Here is an 11,685-nt window from a genome sequence, read left to right as displayed (position 1 = left end):
AATTATACTTTCACGGTGTGTGTGTCTTGTGTTTTTTTGGGTATTTTTTTAGTGGTAGTACTACAGGTACCAGCGGGCCCGTTTTTCCGCCGCATGCTGGTACTTGTGGTTCTCCAAGTACCAGCATGCGGGGGAGGCTTGCTGGGACTTGTAGTACTGCTACTAAAAACAATATCTTTTATTTTACAACAAAGGCTATCAGCCCTCCCATCCGCAGCCCATTGGATGGGGGGGGACAGCCTCGGGCTTCACCCCTGGCCCTTGGGTGGCTGGGGGGGGGGGACCCCTTGATTGAAGGGGTCCCCACTCCCCCAGGGTACCCCGGCCAGGGGTGACTAGTTGGATTTTTGATGCCACGGCCGCAGGGCGCTGTATAAAAGTGACCCCCGGCTGTGGCATTATCTGTCCAGCTAGTGGAGCCCGGTGCTGGTTTTAAAAATACGGGGGACCCCTACTCTTTTTGTCCCCCGTATTTTTGGGACCAGGACCAGGCGCAGAGCCCGATGCTGGTTGCTTAAATATGGGGGAACCCCTGTCATTTTTTTCCACATATTTCTGCAACCAGGATCGGCTCAAAGAGCCCGAGGCTGGTTATGCTTAGGAGGGGGGACCCTACGCAATTTTTTTTTAAAAAATAAGCACTTTCCCACCCCTTCCCACTGATATACATGCACGGATCTCATGGATCCGTGCATGCCTATCCAAACACGAATAAAAAAAAAAGTTCTGTTTTTTTTTAGCACTTTTTTACGAGTTGTAATTTTTCACGGCAGTGTTTGTTCTTTTTTTGCTTTGCACTTCTTAGTAAATGACCGAGATTCATACTTAAACAGCCGCGTTTTGACCGATGGTGTATTCATTCGTAATTTTTTACCTGAACTTGCAAAAAATTACGAATGCCCTCATCACTGCCGTGATTAGTGTTTAGTAAATGACCGAGATTAACCGAGATGACACTTTGAAGAAAAAACGGCATCTCGGTCAAAATCGGGAGCTTAGTAAATATACCCCATGGTATTTAAGGTGAGGGTTTTTTTTTGCATTTTATTGTCTTGATAAAGGGGTTTGAGCCCCGATCTTCTTCGGGTTCCATAGGGCTCCACAGCTCAGGCAGGTCGGTGTTTTGTATGGTGCAGCAGGAAGCTTGTTGCACCTTTTACAGGGGGCTATTTTTGCAGGCCCAAAATGCTTTTCATAGTTTTTTATTTTATTTATCTTTCTACTTTTTCATTGAGCCTGTCAGCACTGGATGTCTGTCAGACTGCAACACTGCAGGCTCCAACACTCCCCGCAGGCACCAAAACACCAGCACTGCCTCTGCCAAAACGGGTACTTGCGTCCGGGTCCACAACAATGCGACTAGAACTGCTGCTGATGGGCAACCCCTTGACTGGTAAGGGGCCTCGGTCTCTGGTACCCATGCTTAAATCACGGTCTGCCATGCGTCTTCAAGGCAGAATCTGGTGCTGGCTGTGGACACTGGCGCATGATCAGGGTATCCACTAAACCACCAGGGCATAAAGGGGCACAGGTAAAAAACTTTTTACAGGGTTCCTTAGTAATAGTAGTTTAAATGCCAACATAGGGGAGGGAGCACCAGCCTGAAGCCCCTACCCCAGCTTTAGGTGCCAGTCCACTGCAGACTTCCCGCATGTCTGCTGGATTTTTGTCACATACTCCATTCAGGCTACCACATCCTTGTTCATATACTATACTGTGTGGGCGATTCCCTATCCTTTCAGCTAGGTCTAACAAAGCTAAAGGTTGAAAAACTGCCTGATATACCAGTGTTACTGACATGCAAATTGCGCTCTGCAGGCTTAATTGCGCAGGATGTAGTCAGGATGGGCTCTGTGTAAACTGCTATGCACCTCCTGGCCAGTCAACATCCCCAGCACCTACTCAAGAACCCCCTTGGGCTTCTTTCACTCAGTTATTGGGTACTTTAGTGCATTAGCTAATGCCACCTATGGGACCCCTATGTTAGCACCACATAATGTCACTATGGCTAACCCACCTTGGGTGGATGCACTAAATACTACTGTGCAGTGCCTAGCCCAAACATCTCTGTCATTACAAAAGATGTTACCAGGGACTAAGCCATCCTCTAGGTCTACTACAAGGATCCCTTCATCTCAGTCCATTGCCATATCAGACTTAAATGAGTCATCTGCTGAGGAAGGGGATGACACACAGTCTGTCACTGACTCCTGCATTCTTGCAGATGATTCTAGCAACACTGTGGAGGTTGCACCTTTAATTGAGGCTATCAGACATGCTGATGGAGCCATGTTTATCGTGGCTCCGTCTGTGCCGCTGTACGCCCATCGAGGCGTGCCTATCGCAGTGTCTGGAATGTGCATGCATGTGAGATGTGCAAATGCCCCATTCACTGCAATAGAAGTGTCTCTGTGCACTCCTGTAGCATGGCTAGGCGCCGGATCATCTAGCCCAGGCATGTCCAAACTGCGGCCCTCCAGCTGTTGTGAAACTACGTATCCCAGCATGCCCTGACACAGTTTTGCTGTCAGTGAATGCTAAAGCTGTGTCAGGGCATGCTGGGATGTGTACTCTCAATAGCTGGAGGGCCGCAGTTTGGACATGTCTGCTCTAGCCGCACCGGGAGTGCATGTTTGCGATGGAGCCACAATAGATGAGCGCGGCTCCATCTGTTCCCTTTAACTCACTTAGGATGAACCAGAGCCAGTCAATAAGGAGACAAATGTTTTTAAGCGACAAAAGGTTGTGAAGTTTGAACTTCCACATTTAGGTCACCTCCTGGAAATTAGACAAGAACCCTGAAAAACCGTGGGTAAAGAGTTTCCCGTGTCTAGATACTGTAGTTAGTTTCCCATTACGCTCTTACTACAGAGGATTGTGCTAGGTGGGAAGCTCCCCATCCGGTAGATTTGCATATTGCACATCAATTTAAATTGTCCATTCTACCTGTCACTACTCTTTCCTCTTTGAAAAAGCTCACTGATAGACACATTGAAAATTGCCTTAAGACTATTCTCTCTAACAAGTACTATAAATTGACCCACTGTGGAAGCCTCCTGGGCCGCAAAAGCCATTAAACCATGGTTATAGGCCCTAGAGGAGTAATTACCTTCCGATATATCTGAGGACTGCATGTCATACTTGGCTCTTATGTGACAAGCAGCTGTTTACATATGCGAGGCATTATCTGATGCTGGAGTACTGGCAGCTAAGGTATCTACCACCTCGATACTGGCACGGAGCATTCTCTGGCTCCATTCCCAGAAGGCGGGCCTTGATTTCAAGAAAACTTTTTAATTTCTCCCCTTTACGGGTGAAGTGTTATTTGGGGCTGAATTGGACAAAATTGTCACTGCATTGGCCGTAGCTAAGACTGCTTTTTTCCCATCCACACCAACTCCATGTGCTAGGAGTTGTACTTTCCGTACCTTTCATCCTCAAGGAAAAGTGAAAGGACACATCTGCAGTGAGGCTAAGCCCAAGGCCAAGCAGCCTTGGGCAGCTCATCAACCTTCAGCAAAACCTGACAAGCCCACAGCCTGAAGAGGCAGGCCTCCTTCTGGGGGAACCCAGCGTGGGAGGCTGACTTCTTCACTTTGCATATGTCTGGACTCTGACCACCTTGGATGCCTGTGTGCAAGAAGTGGTCTCTCGCAGATATGCCATCTCATTCAAATGACACCCCCCAACAGTTCTTTTTCACAGGTCTTTTCTCAAACCCCAAGAGGCTCTTATCCTACAGCAGGTTGTGCAATCACTTCTGCAAATGGGTGTGATCATACAGGTCATCTCCACACAGAAAAGTCTATTATTGCTTCCTGTTTCTAGTGCCCAAGCCAAAAGGGCCACACTGACCCATCCTGACACTCAAATCTCTCAACAGATTTGTCAAGGTTCCCAAATTATGCATGGAGACCCTTCGATCTAAAGTACTTGATATGGAACCGGGGGATTTTATAGTATCCCTGGATATTCAGGATGCCTATCTGCATATCCCTATTGCTCCCTTGCATCAGCAATACCTGCATTTTGTTATAGCCAGCTAACATTTTTTAGTTCAGGGCACTGCCATTTGGACTGTCTACATTGCCAAGAATTTTTTCCAAAGTTATGGAAGTCATGGCACCACAGCTGCTTCGCCAGGGGGTCAGAATATTTCCCTATCTGGATGACTTACTGCTGCTAGCTACTTCACAGGAAGTTTTTCTCAGACACCTTCAACTCACGTTGGACTTCCTTCCATCACACGGATGGCTTTTCAATTGGAAAAAGTCCTCCCTCACACCATTCTAGCAGATGTTATACTTGGGAGCCCTATTGCCAACAAAATACATTTCCAAACTGCAGGACAGGATTTGCAGGCTGATAAAGCCATCAGAGTCTCCAATCACTCAGCCATGCAGGTCCGCGGACTGATGGTCTCGACCTTCAATGTTGTAGAATATGCACAGTTCCATTCTCTTTCTCTACAACATCTGATCCTGATCACGTGAAATGGCCTGCCTCATCTGATCAGATCTCAAATGATGATTCTAACTCCAGAGGTTTGACTGTCTCCTACATGATGGCTCCACACAGCCTACTTGGACAAACGTCAACACTTTTGGATTCTGGACTGGATCCTACTAACCACAGATGCCAGCCCCCCGCAGTTGGGGAGCAGTGATGACCCAGCACTCATTTCAGGGCCATTAGATGCTGCCGGAGTCCCATTTACCAATTAGTGTCCTTGAACTGCGAGCTGTCTACAAAACCTTTACTCTGGCAAAATATGTTCTTCACAGCAGACCTGTTCAGGTTCAGTCTGACAACGCTACAGTAGTGGCTTATCTCAATCACCAAGATGGCACTCGCAGCCAGATGATGATGCAGGGAGTGGCCCACATTCTTAGGTGGGCAGAACATTGCCTTCCAACCATCTCAGCCATACACAATTCAGGGAATCTAAACTGGGAAGTAGACTTCCTTTAGTTGCCAGGACATTCATGCGGGTGAATGGTCCCTTCATCCAGAAGTCTTCCAACTTCTAGTAGACAAGTTGGGTCTCCCAGATGTCAACCTCATGGCCTCACGACACAACCACAAGGTTCCGGTCTATATATCCCAATCCAGGGACCAACAAGCAGCATTTGTGGACTCTCTCTCCATCACGTGGACCTTCCGTCTCATGTACATCTTTCCTCCAGTATCCCTTCTGCCAAGGGTTCTGCAGAAACTCAAAGAAGAAAGAGGCAACCTCATTGTGATAGCCCCAGCATGGCCCAGACACCATTGGTTCTTGGACCTATAAGGACCCTCCGTGGAAGTTCCCCTTCCACTATGCCATGACCATTTGTCTCAGGGACTGTATCTGTACCCAGACCTGTCATGTCTGTCTCTTGAGTCTTTCATACTGAAGGTGAAAGGATTTTATCACCTAGTTGTGCAAACCATGCTTAAGACCCAAAAGCCAGCCTCTGCTCACACCTACTACCGATATGGCATACATCCAGTGTTGTGCCTCCAGGCATTGTGACCCTCCGGTCTTCTGGATTTCCAGAATTCTGGCCTTCATACAACGAAGATTAAGCCTCGGCCTTCACCTGGTTTCTCTGAAAGTGCATATTTCTGCTTTGTCTTTATGGAATCAACGCAGGAGTGCTCCCCTACCGGATGTCCAAACCGTCGGGTTAACTAGCTAAGGTGGTCTCCTGTTTTCAGTTGAATGAAAAAATTGTGGTTCCGGCCTTCTTCTCCTTGGATCTCTCCATTGCATTTGGAGATGGACATTGCATTTGGAAATGGTTTGTGCCCTCCGTATCTATGTGGACCGAACCAGTTCACTAAGGTACCACCCATGCCCGGAAAAAGAAAAGAAAAAAAATAACTACAAAATAACAGCCCCGGGCTCTTTGAGCCAGGCCTGGTTGTAAAAATACAGGTGAAAAATTGTGCAAGGTCCCACTGTATTTTAACAACCAGCACCCTCCAGGGCACCAAAGGCCAGGGCAGAAGTCTGAGGCTATTCCCAGCACCCGTGGGAGGTGGGTGATGAATTGATAGCTTTTAAGTGTAACTACAGATCCCAGCAAGCCTTTTTCGCATGCTAGTACTTGGAGTTCCACAAGTACCAGCATGCAAGGCATTTAATAAACTTCCTTATTCTAACTGCTGTAGCACCTCTTGACTATGACAAACATAAAATTCAGTTTCTCAATTATTGTACTTCAACACATTAGCAGCAGTGTCTGACTTAAGCAAGGTACATACCTATACAATCATCAGCCCATTATCCTGCTATTGTGAGAATGGTATTTACATTGTATATGTGTGCACACTGTTCCGATGTGGTATGGGTCATTAGGTTGACAAGATTTAGGTCAACAGTCATTAGGTCGACCACTATTGGTCGACATTGTCAAAAGGTTGACATGGAAAAGGTTGACATGTAAAATGGTCGACATGAGGTTTTTTTTAATAACTTTTTTTGGTGTGGTTTTCTTTGTAAAGTGACGGGGAAACCCAGTTAGTGCACCATGTCCCCTTGCATGGCTTGCTTCACTCACCATGCTTCGGGCAAGGTGCCTCGCTGTGCTCGGCACAAGTTGCCATTCCCAATCGCAGTCCACGTTGATCGTAAAGTATGAAATAAGTTAAAAAAATAAAAAAGTGAAAGACTCATGTCGTCATTTTCCATGTTGACCTTGTTCATGTTGACATAATGACCATGTCGACCTAATTACCATATCAACCTAATGCATGTTGACCAATAGTGGTTGAACTAATGACTGTCGACCTAAGTCTTGTCAACCTAATGACCGTAAGCCGTGCCGATGCAGGAGTGTTAGCCAATAAATGGCTTATAACACTTCTGCAACAGTCAGGACCAGGTAGTTTCATCTTATTTGCTGCACATGCAACCTCCTGAGAGGAGCCGCTACCTCCTTGTTGCTGCCCCCACCTCACAAGAGGTCAGAGAGATCACAGCTGGATACACACACACAACCCAGCTGATTTGGAGTGTTTACTTAATGATCCAGGGACCAAAAAGTGTGTATCCAGCTTTAGAATCAATCCCTTTGTGTATTCTTTTATATAAAATTAAAAATAGTATCACACTAAAGGTGTTTTTTTCACTCTATTGGTATCCATTACCATGTGGACATTCAGCTCAAGAGGGAAAGTGGTCATGTGAAGACAATTCTGTATGTATAAGAAAGGAAGAATGTAAAATTCATCACTGCCCACTCACACTGCCCCAGCCATATCAGAATGCCTTTTCACATGACCCCCTTGCAGATCACATTGTCTCTCACACTGCTACCCCTCACCACTCAGTACACTATACAAATCCCAATGTCCCAACCAGATCATACTGCCTCTTCAAACTGTCCCAATCCAGGTCATACTGCCCCTATCTAAATCACAGTGCCTGCTCACACCACCTCTTCTCACAGATTGCACTGCCCTTCGCAAATCCCACTGTCTTCTCACACTACCCCCTCCAGATCACACTGCACCCTCACACCTCTATCAAAATTATATGTTTTGCTTTGGTGCCATCTTCTAAACTGCTGTCATTATACTGTCCTTCTGTTGGACATCTGGACGGTTGTCCTTTCCTCTTTACATTGCATCATGACATACTGTATTGACTTCACAATCTCAAAAACCACAAATCCTACATGCAGGGTGGAACTGCTTGGCCTGCACAGTCTGCACCAAGTTTGTTGACTTCTGAATGGGAATTAAACTGAGCAGGTGTTTGTGCCCCAATTCTACCACCCTTGACAGCTGGCACCACAGGGTGGCACTGGGCTATCTGTACTAATGGATAGTCTTGTGCATACCCGGATCACCCTGTGGTTTTCCTATGATCATATTGTAGCTATTGGGCCAAAGAATAATCACAATTCATTGAAAGTATATTGTAGCAATGGTTTTGTGAGCCACCTTTGAGATTTATTTGACAGTTCAATTAATGGATACAGATGTAGCCACGCTCATCATGGCTACATCTCCCATCTACGTGAACAACCAGCGTGGCTAGGCAGGCCCGCTCCTGGCCATGCCAAGCTACATATTTTGCCCCCCAATTCTAAGTAATTGGGACACGTGTGCTTCTAAGGCATGCGTGCACCTTTTAGATGCAAACACGGTTGCAGCAAACAAGGCATGAATGTGCCTACAGTAGTTGAGTGTGGCTACATCTGTATATTTTGTCTTTATATATATATCAATGCAGAGTATAAAAAGTGTAGAACCTAACAGACTTGTGTCTTATTCAACTTCACTACTTATATGAAGAGATTTTTAAGGTTAAATATGTCAATGTCTTCTTTAAATATGTTTCAGTTATTCACTTTTCTGAAGAAAAAAAAACCTGAAAGACATTTGATCAACACTTACACAGCAAAAGCAAGGTTATTCATATCATTGATTATTCTTAGGGTTGGAAATATTTAAATTTGCTTAGCTTAGCTAGAAGACATAAATTAAAATCAATATGACCTTCGCAGAAGAATCAACAATGGAACTGATGTCCTTTATTATAGGTTATCATACTTAATACTAGAGTAAAACTTTCATCATTAGACATGTTCCGATATTTGTAATTACTATAAGGAAATCTGTACAATGAATCATGGAAAACAATAATAATACTGATAATAATTTAGTTTATGTAGTGCTCTTTCTCCAAAAAGAGGCGTGTGTAGTATGTGTATACAGTATATATATCAGTCCATAATGACCGGCACTCCCTTAGCTGTAAATATTCGACATGGTGCCTTCAATCAATATTATTTGCAGAGAGGGCCAGGGACATCAAAATATCATCACCGTCCACATCCACTTAATGGGACAGCATCCAGGTATTTATACCTGGATGCTGTCCCATTAAGCGGATGCGAACGGTGACGATATTTTGTTGTTATTAAGTCCTATGAGTGCCGCTACTTTGTCTCCTATATATGTATATATATATATATATATATATATATATATAAAAGAAAAGGGGGTGTCTTAAGGGAGCTTAATCAAGGTATTATCTTCCAGAATTTGACCACAGTTCACTTAAAAAACTCCAATTTATTTGTATAAAAGTGTTAGACAGTGAATCACATTGAATAACAAATGGCTGACATATTTAAAATACAGACATCAGATATAAAACAATATAATGCAGACAGTTTGTTAATCCGAAGTTGCTCTCTTAATTAATACATATCCAATGCTCTCATATCCGAACCAAAACCCAACGCGTTTCGTCCAACTGGACTTCATCAGGGGCTCATTATCTATATAATAAATGAATCAATGATATAACAATGTATATAATAACCAGATCCAGCCATAGTGGTCAAAAAATAATAAAACATCAATACATACATACATATACATGCATATACATACCAACAAGGTCGGAAGAACATAAAAGAATGGATGACCGATATATGATCGAATTTATCCCTCAAAAAAAATCTGAAAAAATCGTAAGATATATATATATATATAATAATATATAATATTACTGAACCCCATTGGGTATATTTTTTAAAACATTTCAGAAATAAAATGATGAGGTAAAGGGGATATGAGTCTGTTGAATATGTTTAAACATTAGCAATTAATTATTATATTATATTATTCAATGTAGTCTATTATAATCCATACATAGACTATGAACTGGTATACATGACACTATATTAAATATAAACAGATCTTAATGGGGAAATTCCGGATGGAGGGGGTGGAGCATGAACGTACATAGATGTAAAAGTACAAAACAACCCAGAAACAAATTTGTACATACCAATAAAAATGCTTGCAGTAATGGATGTAATGAAAAGTGAATTCACAGCTAAAATTAATGTGCCTATAATGGAAACATTATTATAGTGTAATCTATAGATAAATGTGATGAAAATTCATTTGACCAATGAGGGATTTGATACATACCAACTCAGTGAGGCAAACAATAACACTATAGTGATGAATTCTCTACAAGCCACAATGTCGTTTATGCAGATAATGCCTATGAAAAATGATATATGACATATTGATCTTAGAAATATGTTCCAATCAATAGAAAAGGCTCAATTTAGTATATACAATCATTTTCAACGGATGTTATAAATGCCTAATTAATTTTACCTAATTCCTTAGGTGGTATAAGGATGTTTTAACAGATGTTATAAATGCCTAATTAATTTTACCTAGTTCCTTAGGTGGTATAAAGGACCAATATGGTAGTATAATGGTGTTCTCAGAGTTAATTACCAATATTAGTGGTATAAAGGATCAATATAGTAGTATAATAGTGTTATAAGAATTCATTACCAACATAATGTCATTTATCATAAAGATGGAATTAATCTCTATTATAAATATCAAATTCAAATGTTTCCTGATATAATTAGCACCAACAGTGCTTAATCAGCTCCAGTGTCAAAAAAACATTGGTAATGGCTTTTAACATAGGTTTTACTGAATCCCTTCTGCTACTAAAGCAGGTTTAAAGATTAATTAAATATTCAAATGGATACAAAGTTACAGAAACATTCCTAGGTGTAAGGAAACATCCGTGAGTCAGCCCAGCCTTGAAAGTAACAAAAATAATTACAATGTAACTTACTCAGCAGGAAGAGTGGCTTCTCCTAGTCAGCAGAGAAAGCACTGCGCTGATCTAGGGGTTTAAATACCACACCTTCAATTGCCTCAACTACCTCATATCCTGTGAGTGTTAAAAGAAAAACTAAACTAAAAGTCACAAAAATGGTATAAGACCATTAGTATATAAGGGTCTAATAAAATGTGCATGTATTCCCAGCCTATATAAAAAATAGATTAAAATAAAACTTATGACAAAAGGTATATATGAGCTTAAGTGGAAGCAATTAGGTTTACATGCGTTACACTTAGCCCTAGTGGGAACAATTAGGTGATATATATTAAAGGTATAGGGAGTGTCTAATAAATATTAAAGATAAACTATAAGTGTTTATTAATGGCAGGAATAATGATAATAATATATAACATATGACAGAACTTACTAGCACACACATTATATGTACTAGCATAGGCTAATCACATGTAGGTGAAAAATTGTGTTAAGGACATCCTAAACTAATTAACCTGAGCTAATTAAACCATAATATCAGTGTCAATGGTTACCAACTGCATTTTGATTGGCATGGCTGGTCATATATAAGTGAAAAAGTCTTACGCTAATACTCCTAAGCTAATTCACCAAAATATTAGTAACAATGGCTACTAACAACATTTTGTTTACAGTGGTGGCAAACTCCACTGCTAAGAATAAATATATATATATATATATATATATATATATATATATATATTGAAAGGTGTAGGGAAAACCTAATTCATGGTATACCTAAAAAATTATTATTTTTTATATTTTTCATTTTTTAGTTTTTATTTATTTATTTATTATCTAAAGTGATTCGAATGTTAAAGTGTATAACTTATGACCAATCCAACTAGCACACATATTATATGTATTCGCATGGTTGGTCACATATAAGTAAAAAATGGTGTTAAAGATATCTTAAACTAAATAGCTAATTAACCATGACATTAGTGACAATAGCCACTAACTATATTTTAATAAGCATGGCTGGTCATATATTGTTAAAAATATCCTAAACTAATAATCCTAAAATAATAAACCATGATATTAGT

General features: G+C 41.5%; 1 long non-coding RNA gene across 1 annotated transcript; it reads right to left on the bottom strand.

The window, feature by feature from the left end:
* Positions 1-9,049: 9,049 nt before the first annotated feature.
* On the bottom strand, positions 9,050-10,639 carry LOC134929148 (uncharacterized). Its single transcript, XR_010178325.1, has 3 exons — positions 10,616-10,639; positions 9,394-9,462; positions 9,050-9,278 (listed from the first exon to the last, which is right to left on the bottom strand). It is a non-coding gene; the product is annotated as an uncharacterized LOC134929148 (long non-coding RNA).
* Between the last annotated feature and the right edge of the window lie 1,046 nt (positions 10,640-11,685).

The sequence above is a fragment of the Pseudophryne corroboree genome, chromosome 5 (genome assembly GCF_028390025.1).
Source record: "Pseudophryne corroboree isolate aPseCor3 chromosome 5, aPseCor3.hap2, whole genome shotgun sequence".
NCBI classification, from domain to species: Eukaryota; Metazoa; Chordata; class Amphibia; order Anura; family Myobatrachidae; genus Pseudophryne; species Pseudophryne corroboree.
This window is presented reverse-complemented; position numbering and strand designations above follow the sequence as displayed.